The 11,968-nt window shown below is 44.6% G+C and overlaps 2 non-coding genes and 1 pseudogene across 2 annotated transcripts; 2 read left to right on the top strand and 1 right to left on the bottom strand.

The window, feature by feature from the left end:
* Window positions 1–998: 998 nt before the first annotated feature.
* On the bottom strand, window positions 999–1,180 carry LOC141099836 (U2 spliceosomal RNA). The gene has a single exon (XR_012234544.1). It is a non-coding gene; the product is annotated as a U2 spliceosomal RNA (small nuclear RNA).
* A 2,428-nt stretch (window positions 1,181–3,608) lies between these two features.
* LOC141099835 (U2 spliceosomal RNA) lies at window positions 3,609–3,787 on the top strand (annotated as a pseudogene).
* A 703-nt stretch (window positions 3,788–4,490) lies between these two features.
* Window positions 4,491–4,684, top strand: LOC141099825 (U2 spliceosomal RNA). Its single transcript, XR_012234540.1, has one exon. It is a non-coding gene; the product is annotated as a U2 spliceosomal RNA (small nuclear RNA).
* The last annotated feature ends 7,284 nt before the right edge of the window (window positions 4,685–11,968 follow it).

Here is an 11,968-nt window from a genome sequence, read left to right as displayed (position 1 = left end):
GCGATTGATTCTATTTTTTCCAAACAGAGTGACACCTATGAGGAATGATATATAATATATTTAGGATGTGGCTCTGTACCGTTGCTATTATAAATTATTGTGGGATTGAAGCAGTACATTCTGGGATAAAGAAGATGCCATTTTATTCTGTGTATTTCATAAGGACACGTGTTTATCTGTCCTCCTGTTAACTACCCTACTTGAGTTCGTTATGCGGGTAAAGCATATCTGGTAAGATTAAGATCTTTCTTGCAATGCAGTTTTGTTTAGAGATGTTATTAACTGTATGGCAGCCAGTGCACAGCAGATGTAATTAGACACCTGTGTGTTTCTATGTAAAGTTTGCATCACACGGTTATACCTCCTGTAATTGTGTTAGCTGTATGATCATCTGCCCAATACTTACCCATGTCATTTGTACTCTTTATGGTTTTACCGCATGTTCTATACTCTTCACCAATAAACAAGTTAGACTACAGAGAACAGTCTGCTTATTTTGGAAGACAGAAGGTGGTTTATGCTGTATGCTAGAGTGCACACCGTGTCAACGTGTATGAAGGCAGAGCACATATATAGCCTAAGTAAGACTGCATATATATGCTGTCTAAGTATAAACAGTCTGCTCAGTCCACAGAAAATAAAAGCCAAGCAGATGTCAGTGAGAGATCAGTGTACCGTGGCACACATTCTATCTACTGCAGACAGCGTACCTATATGCTACAAACAAACAGAGAACTCAGACAGGTGAAGATAGGCTGCACATTCAAAGAACAAGCCAGACCAATTATTTTTTTTTTTAAATACACATATACATATAATACACATTCACATGTATTCCTAAAATATATTTTTATACAATACACATAGATTTCATTTTGAATGCAATACCATATGCTTTACATACAGAGGTTAACACAATGTACAGAATTCAAGTGACAGTTTGAACACAAAAAATGCATTGATTTCAATTCAATCTATCTTTGGCAACCAGTTCAGGGAATGGGTGCACCAAACTCTGGAGAGCCTGCGATACTAGGTCAATGCATGGAGTGGACAGAGAAAGCTCTTTTTCCATCTCCCTGTTCTAAAAATCTATTTAATATATGGTCCCCAGATAGGGGACGTATCAGATATTAAACTGGTATGAACAGATTTTTCTTTTTTGAAAGCCCAAATTCGTGTCTAAACCTGAGTGCGCTTAAAAAAGTGACTAAAAGTGCAACACAAAAAGTGAACTAGGATGCTGGTCATCTTGAAACCCTCTCCAACAGGAGAAGGGTCCCCTGAACCATTCCCCATCCCTCCGAGCAAGAAGGCCAAAGCGAGGAACAGGGCAAGTAGCCTCCACTAGCCGAAGCCGGAGGAGGCTCAATCTTACCCCCAGCATCTGCCCGAGTTCTCACCAAAGCAAGACACTGGGAGCCTAAGACTGTGCTCCCATCCTGGTAGAAGGGAGCCAACAATGATCTCCTCCCGAAAGTGGAGAGCCAGGGGGTTCAGGGGGAGCCGAACCTGATGGCCACACACTCCCCCCTAGACCTGTCAAGAAGGGAACCTGTGAGGGAACCACATCCTAACAAAAGTCCTAGTGACAAGTGGACACACGTGAAAAAGTGACACACAGTGACAAATAAAAATAAATAGTGAAGGATTTTACAGTGTGATACTGACCAGACCTTTGACTGAGAATTTAAAAATTCCCCATCCTAGCCAAAAGGCCCGGAATAAGGGTGTGTGCATGAAGAAAGAAATAGAAGTGCTTCTGCAAATGTGCCAAAACTCAAGTGGGGTTCCCAATCCCAGTGAGTTAAGGCACCACTTCTGGGGCACTTCACACTTCGGGTTTTCAATCTTCCCCGGCCCAATGGCATCGATCCTGGGGGGGCCATGTTTTCCACCTGATGACTATATGAGTCACCTAGCATACTAACAAGCGACAAGCATACTGTTGCAATCTACTAGGGCGGCCGAGGCCAGAGCCGCCTTTTCGAAAGATACTACACTTGGTCTTAGCAAAAAGGCCAAGAAGCAATATGAACAGATTTTTTTTGATTGAATAAATTCTTTTATTATCATGCATTCAAAAACAAGTTAACAAACCGTGTACTGTACCGCAGCTCAGTACACACATAATTCTACATCATTCGTACATAGAATAAGAATACAACGCACTAACTATACATCAAACTCCTATGCTACCAAAACACTCAAGCTGAAAGAAAAAGCATGTTAAACAAAACAGTACGACGACCCGTGATACAGGGAGGGCATGGGAAAGGGGGATAGGGAAGGGGAGATCACAGGCCTGAAACTTTATTGAAAGACAAGACACATAAGGGGAAAGGGGGGAAGGAAAAGGGGTTTAGTCCTCATCCTCATCCTCCAGACCATCGACAATGTAATAGTCTCTGAGCAGGCTGTGGATCAGCCTGCAGCAGTCCTGTATGGACATCCTCTCCCTCCTCAAGAGGAGTCAGATCCTGGAGACCCAAATGGTGTCCTTAAAGCAGCTCATAAGGCGCCAAGCCTCCTGAATGGCTCTGACAGTATGAACCCCAGGGAAGAGTCCGTAAAGCACAGAGTGGTGCGATAGGCTTGCTCTGGGGACAGTGTTCCTCAGGTCATCCTCCAGGGCAGTCAACAGGCACTGTGCAAACCGGCAATCCCAAAAAGTGTGCAAAGATGTTTCCTCCACAAAGGGGCACCTTGGGCAGTACCGGTCTTACACAGGTTTCGGGCATGCATGAATGACTGGACGGGCAGTCTGCCCTGAACAGCCTGGCAGATGACACATTTCTCCATACAGTATCCAGCATGTCCTGGTGGAGACCTGTGATGTTCTCAACATCGTCCTTGGCCCTGGTCAGTTTGTGGATAGTTTTGGGCTTCCACATGTCGGGCTTCTGTCCCTCTAGTTGGTGTTCCCCCACGAACTGAACAACGTCTCCATAGATCCATGGCATCGTCCAGTTGTAGGGGTAGGAGCTGCCCCACTAGCACCAGCTAGTCGCCTCCAAACAGGAAGATGCAAGACAAGGACCTGCCCTCAGAGCCTCTCTTGACTTGCAGAGTCCGGCGAACACAATCACTCACAAGGGAAGACCGCAGGAGGATGGGGATATCTGGAGCGCCCTTCCCACCCTTGTGGGGCTCCTTGTACATAATGGCCAGCTTGACTTTGTCCATCTTGGATCCCCAGACAAAGTGAAACACTTCTTTTTCACTGTATGTTCACTTTTGCACGTGTGTCTTGTCACTTGGATTTATTGGATGCGGTTCCTTTTTTGGGTTCCCTTCGGATAGGTCTAGGGGGGAGTGTGTGGCCATCAGGTTCAGCTCCCCCCTGACCCCTGACTCTCCTCTTTTGGGAGGGGAGTCAACAATTGAAGATTCACTCTTGCTTGGGTGGCAGCCTGGGCAGAAGCTGGGAGCACCACTGAGGCTCTCTTGGCTTCGGCTGAGGGAGATGACTTAGTCCCCGACTCTCACTGTGGCCTTCTGACTCGGAGGGTCAGGGAATGGTTTTGGGGACCTTTCTCCTGTTGGAGAGGGTTTTAAGAGCCCAGAATCCAAGTGCACTTTTTTAAGCGCATTCGGGTTTAGACATGATCTCGGGCTTTCAATAAAAAAAAATCTATTCTTATCAGTTTAATATCTGATACGTACCCTATCTGGGGACAATATATTAAATGGATTTTTAGAACAGGGAGATGGAAAAAGAGCTTGCTCTTTCCACTCCACGCATTGACCTGGTATTGCAGTCTCTTCAGAGTTTGGTGCACCCAATCCCTGAACTGGTTGCCAAAGATAGATTGAATTGAAATCAATGCATTTTGTGTGTTCAAACTGTCATTTGAATTCTGTGCATTGTGTTAACCTATGTATGTAAAGCATATGGTATTGCATTCAAAATGTAATCTATGTATATGTGTATAAAAAATGTATTTTAGGAATACATGTGAATATGTATATGTGTATTAAAAAAGTATTGGTCTGACGTGTTCTTTGAATATGCAGCCTAGCTTCACCTGTCTGAGTACACTAATTGTTTGTAGTAGAAAGGTGTGCTGTCTGCAGTAGATAGAATGTATGCCACGGTACACTGACATCTCACAATGGGCCCTTTGGCTCACAATGGGCCTTAAGCCTATATCTGGCTGGTGCATGCTGAGAAGCCACACCGGATAGGTAAGGGAAGACAGCTGCTCATTTTTTTTGTTGCTGAATATTCCTCTCCCCTTCCTCCTGGCACTGAGGCATGTTGGAACAACAGGGTCAGTGAGGGTGTGTTAAAATGTGTTAAAATGGGTGTCATTATGCAGATTCAAAACGCATGGAGTGCAGCTAAAATAAGCAGCCCAACTGTTGTTTTAATTCCTCCCTCCACAGTTTGTTAAAATGTCTTCCTCAGGGCAATATTTGGCTCGCTCTCCACAGCAGGTGACTGTCTTAGGCCATGGGGCGCCGCAAGGTCCAAACCAATTCTGTTTATTGCTTCTCAGCCTTTTTTGGCTAAAATAGAGTGTAGTATCTGTTCTTATCAGTTTAATATCTGATAAGTCCTCTATCTGGGGACCATGTATTAAATGGATTTTTAGAACAGGGAGATGGAAAAAGAGCTTTCTCTGTCCACTCCACGCATTGACCTGGTATCGCAGTCTCCCCAGAGTTTGGTGCATCCATTCCCTGAACTGGTTGCCAAAGATAGAGTTACATCAAGTGGCCTCTCCTCTTCTTCCTCCACCTAAACATCACACACAATACAATTCTCAGCACACTCACACTCACCTTTGTTTAACTCATGTCAGAAATTTTCAAATGCCCAGCTGACTGTGTGGAACCACAGAGGAGAAGGATGACTCTCAGAATGAGGGGTCTGAGAACAGAGAGGATGACAATGAGGTTGTAGATCCTACTTGGTGTGAACCCAGAGGTACACAGCTAAGTAGCTCAGCAGAGGATATGGAGGAGGAGGAGGGAGATGATCAGGTTATGTTGCGGCTTCCCGCACAGACATGGAGTGATGCAACCATGACAACCACTGCATCCTCAGCTGTCATGAACTCATTTTCTACTCCAGCAGTTGAGAGTTCCCCTTCCGTTCTCCCTCTGGTGGTGACAGGAGGTAGTGCAGTTGGTTTAAGTGGTAGTGATCTGCCACCTGATGAGGAAGATAACGATTGGATCTCTGGAGTATCAGACTGGATATAAGACAGCCGACGCCCTATCCGGGTGCTGGTGATTCAGTCTGCTTCTCAGGTCCTGGACTCCAGCTCCCTTCCAGTCTTCTCAAGTTAAGTTTGTTTTTTGCTATTGTTCTCACTTGCGCTTGTTGGTCAATTCAGCTTTTGTGTAATCAGCCTGCCCCTGCTGGGGCTATGCTGAAATTCCACTCCTATTAATCAGTATTTGCCAATCTGCTTTTTGTCCCTTATTAGATTGGCCTCTTTTTTGCTCTGTCTCAGAATATTTCAGAGTGCTGATATAGGTTTAGAAGTCTAGTGACTTCAGGGTTAATTTTGCTATCAGAAGTGTTGGACAATATTTTTGTAGGTTTTTTTTGGCAGATTGCAGACAGTGTCTTTCCTTTTCTGTCCATTTTAGTTAGCTGGGCCCCATCGTTTGCTCAGCCTATTTTCCTGCCTTTGTTTGTATTTTCATCTTGTTTCACCATCAATACATGTGGGGGGCTGTCTTTCCTTTGGGGTCTGCTCTGGGGCAGTTAGTTTTCCTCTTTTCCTGCTTTAGGCTTATGTAGTTCTCCGGTTGTGATGAGGCATCTAGGACCAACGTAGGAACGCTCCACGACTGCTACTAGTTGTGCGGTTAAGATCAGGAATCTGCAATCTGCATAGTTACCAACTTCTCTGGTTTTCTGAGACTTAGCTTGTTGTCTCGGTTTCCCATTCATAACACTCAGCCACAACTCTGTCTGTGGCCAGCACTGGTTGGGAGTCTGCAGTTCACAGGAAAGGCAAGGGTTGTCAAGCCTGGACCTCTTTTGAGACTGTAAAGGATGATCCAACTCACGCTATTTGCCAAATTTGAAAAAAAAAATTCAGTAGAGGCAAATATTGCAATTATATAACAACTACATGCATGAACTGGCACATGTGTGATCAGCATGTCTTAATCTGGGAATATCACAGTGCTAAAATGCCGACTAGCGGGCCTCATCAAGCAGCAGCCATCCCATGAACCACATCTGCAGCTTCTTTATTCTCCATCACTGTGCCAAGTGTTCTCACACAGGTCTCCATCCATAGAAACTCCATTTGTTTACCATCTACAGTCAGTGTGAGTGAAAGCCTGTCATTTGTTATGGAAATGGACATGCCTGCTGTCTTATTGTCACCTATACATCTTTCTCAGTCCATCTTAACATCTCTGCTTGCACCTCACTCACAGTCCAGCACTTTGTCCTGTTCACCATTCTCCATCTTCTCTCAGCACAGCAGCCAGCCATCTGTTCCACAGTTGTGGACACGTAAAAAAGTGTTTCCTCCTAAACATGCCAAAGCTAAGAGCTTGAACCCAACCATCTTCAATTTGTTGGCTGTTATGAATGAGTCACCGTAGGAGGCAAAAACAGAAATACTAGCTAAGTCCAGAAAACCAGAGAAGTTGGCAGCTATCGGATTACAGACCCCTGAACCTATCAACAACAACTAGCAGTAGCCATGGGGGGTTCCTACGGTGCCCTAGACCCCTCGATCACAGCCGGAGAACTACATAGCCTAAAGACAGAAAGGGAAATCTAAACTGCCCCAGAGCAGACCCCAAAGCAATAGGCAGTCCCCAACATATAATGACGGTGAAGCAAGATGAAAAAACACTCACACAGATAGAAAGATAGGCTGAGCAAACGATGGGGCCCAAGCTAACTACAAAGGACAGGATAGAAAAGCTGCTGTCTGTAATCCGCCAAAACCCTATCAAAACAAGAGCCAACAGCTGATAGGGAAAAAAGCCCTGAAGACGCTAGGCTTCAAAAAGTCTATATCAGTACTCAGGTATTTTCTGAAGACAGAGCAAAAAGGAATTCTGCTCACCCCAGCAGGGAATGGCAGGAATCCAGAAAAACAAGGCAAAACAAAAACAAAACACAAATGCAAAAACAAGAGCAGAAAACTTAGCTTTTGAGGAGCAGGAATCAAACTGGTCTCCTAGAATCCCTCAGAGAGATCACCAGCAAGGCAGAAGGGCGTCGGCTGCCTTATATCCAGTCAGCAATTCCCGTCACCCAGTCATCATAATCCTACCCAGATGCTTGGTAATCAGCCTCACTACCTTCCATCACCAGAAGAGGGAGTTCATCAGACCTCAATGGTGAAGGGGAAAATGAACTCACAACAGTTGGCCACAGAAATGCTGCCTTTCCGCCTGGTGCATACAGATGGTTTCTGAAAGTTGATGGCCCTAACACTCCCCCAGTACCAGTTGCCCAGTCACCATTGCTTCTCTAAGAAAGCTCTGCCTGCAATACACCAGCATGTCGCAGACAACATCACCTGTTCCCTGAAAAAAATCTATGTCTGCCAGGGTGCATTTCACCACTGACAGCTGGACGAGCAAACATTGGCAGGGGCGTTACCTCTCACTGACTGGGCACTGGGTGCCTCTGGTGGCTGTGGGGGCAGGCAGTCAAGGGGCTTCTCCACGTCTTGGTATCCCCAAGGCTTGCAGGACAGACCTCTGTATCTAACACTTCCTCCAGTGCTTCTGGTTTCTTCTCCTCCTCTAGGGCCTCCACCTGTGCTCTCAGCCTCTCCTTTGATGAGACATGTGTTCCAACAGTGCAAAGAGAATCCCCCCACCTCAGTACTGCGCAGCCATGGCTCATTAAAATTAGGCAGTGTTAGAATTATTATGCTTTGGAGATTGCAGTCACACAGCTCAAGAATTGTGGACAGCTATGCAGGCCGAGTTAGAGCAATGACTGTCTCCACTGAACCTGGAACTGGGAAGGCCGTGTATGTTAACGGTGGAAACCTGATGGCAGCCCTATGCTGGAGCAACCTCACACACTTGCCTTGCATGGCTCACTTCCTCAACCTGGTGGTACAGCAATTTCTACTCCACTATCCCGGCCTGAATGCACTGCTGCAGAAAGCCCGTTCACTGTGTGCTCACTTCTGACGATCGCACCCCGCAGGTCATCGACTTGCATCGCTACAGAGGCCCTCTGGCCTACGGGTTAACTATTTGATTTGTGATGTTCCGACATGGTGGAATTTCACTCTTCCCATGTTGCAGCTACTGTGTCAGGAGTGACAAGCACTGGTGCAGTATGTCCTTTTTGCATAGCCTGGGCCAGCGCAGTACAGACGTGGTGCAAATCACGCTTGCAGAGTGGGCACAGAGGAAGGACCGCTGCACCCTTTTGCACAGTTTCAAAATGGCTGCTAAAATGGTTAGCACTAGCGATGATGTCATCAGCATCACTATTCCAGTTATCTACATGCTGGAGCACACTTCAAAAGCGGAAGGGATAATATCTCAAATTTCCGCACTGTCACCACACAGGCGGGTGCCATGGGAGAGTGGATTACATCAATCAAGGGGGGCTCATGGTACCAGACAAACTGTTAGTGAAAGTGCAGGAACCAAGGAACAAATAGAGGAGGATAAAGAGGAAAATTTGATAGATGGGCAACAGTCAGGAAAAGAAGAGGAAAATGTTGTCTGTCGTTGGCAGGAGGGGACGAAGGAAGCAACCTTGAGTGTTACCCTGCCACCAACACACCATGGACTTAGACCTCATGGAAGCATCTGACACAAGAGCTCCTTCTTGCTGCAACACAATGCCTGTATTCTTAAGATTAGAAATCTTTCTGACTACTGGGTTGCCACTCTGTTAGATCCATGGTCCAAAATAAAATTTTGCCAGATGCTCCACCCCTGGGAAGGAATGTGCTCATGCTAGAGTATTGTAACATGCTTGTAGACAATCTTAAGAGTCATTTTCCCCAAGGCAGAAATGAGGCACACAGTGTCCTAGACTTTCAACCCTGGGAATGTCAAGGCGTCATCGCAAAAACATTAGCAGCAGTATTGTAAGTGGCATAAGCAATTTCTGTGAGTCATTTCACACATTTTTATAGACAAGCCCATGCACCAGCAAAACAGAATATAAGTTTGATACATTGTGAACGACTGGAGAGGATGGTGCAGTAGTATCTTGAGTTCAATATCAATGCCAACAGGGGTAATTTGGATCCTTTTGCATTTTGGTCTTCAAAAATGGAAAAGTGGCCTGAGGTTGCCTATCACGCTTTGGAGGTTTTGCAAAAAAAACCCTGTTTGGGAGAGAAGAACAGACAAATCGCGGGGCCCTAAGTGCGTAAACACAATATTGTAGTCTTTAAAAGGTGCACAATTTTATGCACTCACCTGATAGAAGACTAATATAGCTTTAGATTGTGTATCCTCAAAAATCCTTCCTTTTGGGATACTTCTCAGTAGACAGGGCTTGCAAGTATGTTTGGGGTCACTGTCTTGCTGGAAGACCCATGACCTAGAATGCAAACCCAGTTTTCAGACACCTGGCACTACATTACGACCCAAAATCCTTTCAGAATCTTCACATTTCCTTATGCCTTGAACACAGTCAAGGCATCCAGTGCCAGAAGCTGGAAAGCAACTCCAACATATTTTTGAATCTCCACCATATTTGACTGTAACTACTGTGTTCTTTTATTTGCAGACCTCAATCTATTTACAGTAAACAATAGAATGATCTGCTTTACTGCTGGCCCTCTAGAAATAGTGGAGGCCACCTGCTGTCTCTCTATAAATTGTGAGGGCCACCTGCTGGCCCTTCAAATGTAAACATTTTCAGTATTAATACTAAAAAGAAAATTTGCCCACCTCAGATGGATACATTATATTGTAGCAACAATATACAGCTACTGTATGTAAAGCATAGCCATCTGCTGGCCCTCCAAAAATGTTTAGTGAGGGCTGGCTGCTGGCCTTCTAACAATAGTAATGACTGCCTGATGGACTTCTCTACAAATAGTGATGGTTGCCTAATGGCACTGAAAAAAAAAAATCATAAATTAAACAGAATGTGTCTGATTTTGTCTCACACATCAAATTGCCAGATAATGTATGATAAAATTATATTTTCTGAAGATCGTCTTTTTCTTATTGAAAGCAGTGCAAAAATGCAGCAAAAACACTTACGTGTGAACATAGCCCAAGGTATGGAGGAGCATTGTTTCTTCTATTATTAATTTTGCCTTGTATACAAGTCATTATCAAGAAAAAAAATGTTACTTAAAATTTTTCCCTGTCAAATCCATTTTAATTGCTGTTTTGTATGTTTTCATTTTTTCCAGTCAAATCTATTTTAACTGCTGTTTGGTATGTTTTAATTCTTCCCAGTCAAATCCATTTTAACTGCTGTTTTGTATGTTTTTTTGTCAGTCCGTTAAAGTGGCGTAATACTCTGATTCTTCCAGGGGTCTTTCCCACGCTGTTCCCATTCCTTTCTAGCACTGTTTGGCTGGAGTCACACACAACGTAGAGAAATACGGACCATATTTTACGACAGTAATATGCATAAATGGTCCCTAAATAGTGCTCCGTATGTCATCGGTTGTCAGGGTGTGACCGCATATTTTTCTCATGTAAGCATCCGTATGTAATCCGTATGGCATTCGTATACCGTTTTTTTCTCGCAGGCTTGCAAAACGGACATATAATGGAGCCCAATGACAGGTTTTCAAATCCAAACAAAAGAATAGATTGAGACACATAGAATACATATATATACAGTGGGGAAAAAAAGTATTTAGTCAGTCAGCAATAGTGCAAGTTCCACCACTTAAAAAGATGAGAGGCGTCTGTAATTTACATCATAGGTAGACCTCAACTATGGGAGACAAACTGAGAAAAAAAAATCCAGAAAATCACATTGTCTGGTTTTTTTTTCATTTTATTTGCATATTATGGTGGAAAATAAGTATTTGGTCAGAAACAAAATTTCATCTCAATACTTTGTGATATATCCTTTGTTGGCAATGACAGAGGTCAAACGTTTTCTGTAAGTCTTCACAAGGTTGCCACACACTGTTGTTGGTATGTTGGCCCATTCCTCCATGCAGATCTCCTCTAGAGCAGTGATGTTTTTGGCTTTTCGCTTGGCAACACGGACTTTCAACTCCCTCCAAAGGTTTTCTATAGGGTTGAGATCTGGAGACTGGCTAGGCCACTCCAGGACCTTGAAATGCTTCTTACGAAGCCACTCCTTCGTTGCCCTGGTGGTGTGCTTTGGATCATTGTCATGTTGAAAGACCCAGCCACGTTTCATCTTCAATGCCCTTGCTGATGGAAGGAGGTTTGCACTCAAAATCTCACGATACATGGCCCCATTCATTCTTTCATGTACCCGGATCAGTCGTCCTGGCCCCTTTGCAGAAAAACAGCCCCAAAGCATGATGTTTCCACCACCATGCTTTACAGTAGGTATGGTGTTTGATGGATGCAACTCAGTATTCTTTTTCCTCCAAACACGACAAGTTGTGTTTCTACCAAACAGTTCCAGTTTGGTTTCATCAGACCATAGGACATTCTCCCAAAACTCCTCTGGATCATCCAAATGCTCTCTAGCAAACTTCAGACGGGCCCGGACATGTACAGGCTTAAGCAGTGGGACACGTCTGGCACTGCAGGATCTGAGTCCATGGTGGCGTAGTGTGTTACTTATGGTAGGCCTTGTTACATTGGTCCCAGCTCTCTGCAGTTCATTCACTAGGTCCCCCCGCGTGGTTCTGGGATTTTTGCTCACCGTTCTTGTGATCATTCTGACCCCACGGGGTGGGATTTTGCGTGGAGCACCAGATCGAGGGAGATTATCAGTGGTCTTGTATGTCTTCCATTTTCTAATTATTGCTCCCACAGTTGATTTCTTCACTCCAAGCTGGTTGGCTATTGCAGATTCAGTCTTCCCAGCCTGGTGCAG

Source organism: Dendrobates tinctorius, unplaced genomic scaffold (assembly GCF_039654945.1).
Source record: "Dendrobates tinctorius isolate UK_male_01 unplaced genomic scaffold, ASM3965494v1 ptg000102l, whole genome shotgun sequence".
Taxonomy (NCBI): domain Eukaryota; kingdom Metazoa; phylum Chordata; class Amphibia; order Anura; family Dendrobatidae; genus Dendrobates; species Dendrobates tinctorius.
The sequence above is the reverse complement of the archived record's forward strand: the minus strand, read 5'-3'. Positions and strand labels throughout refer to the sequence as shown.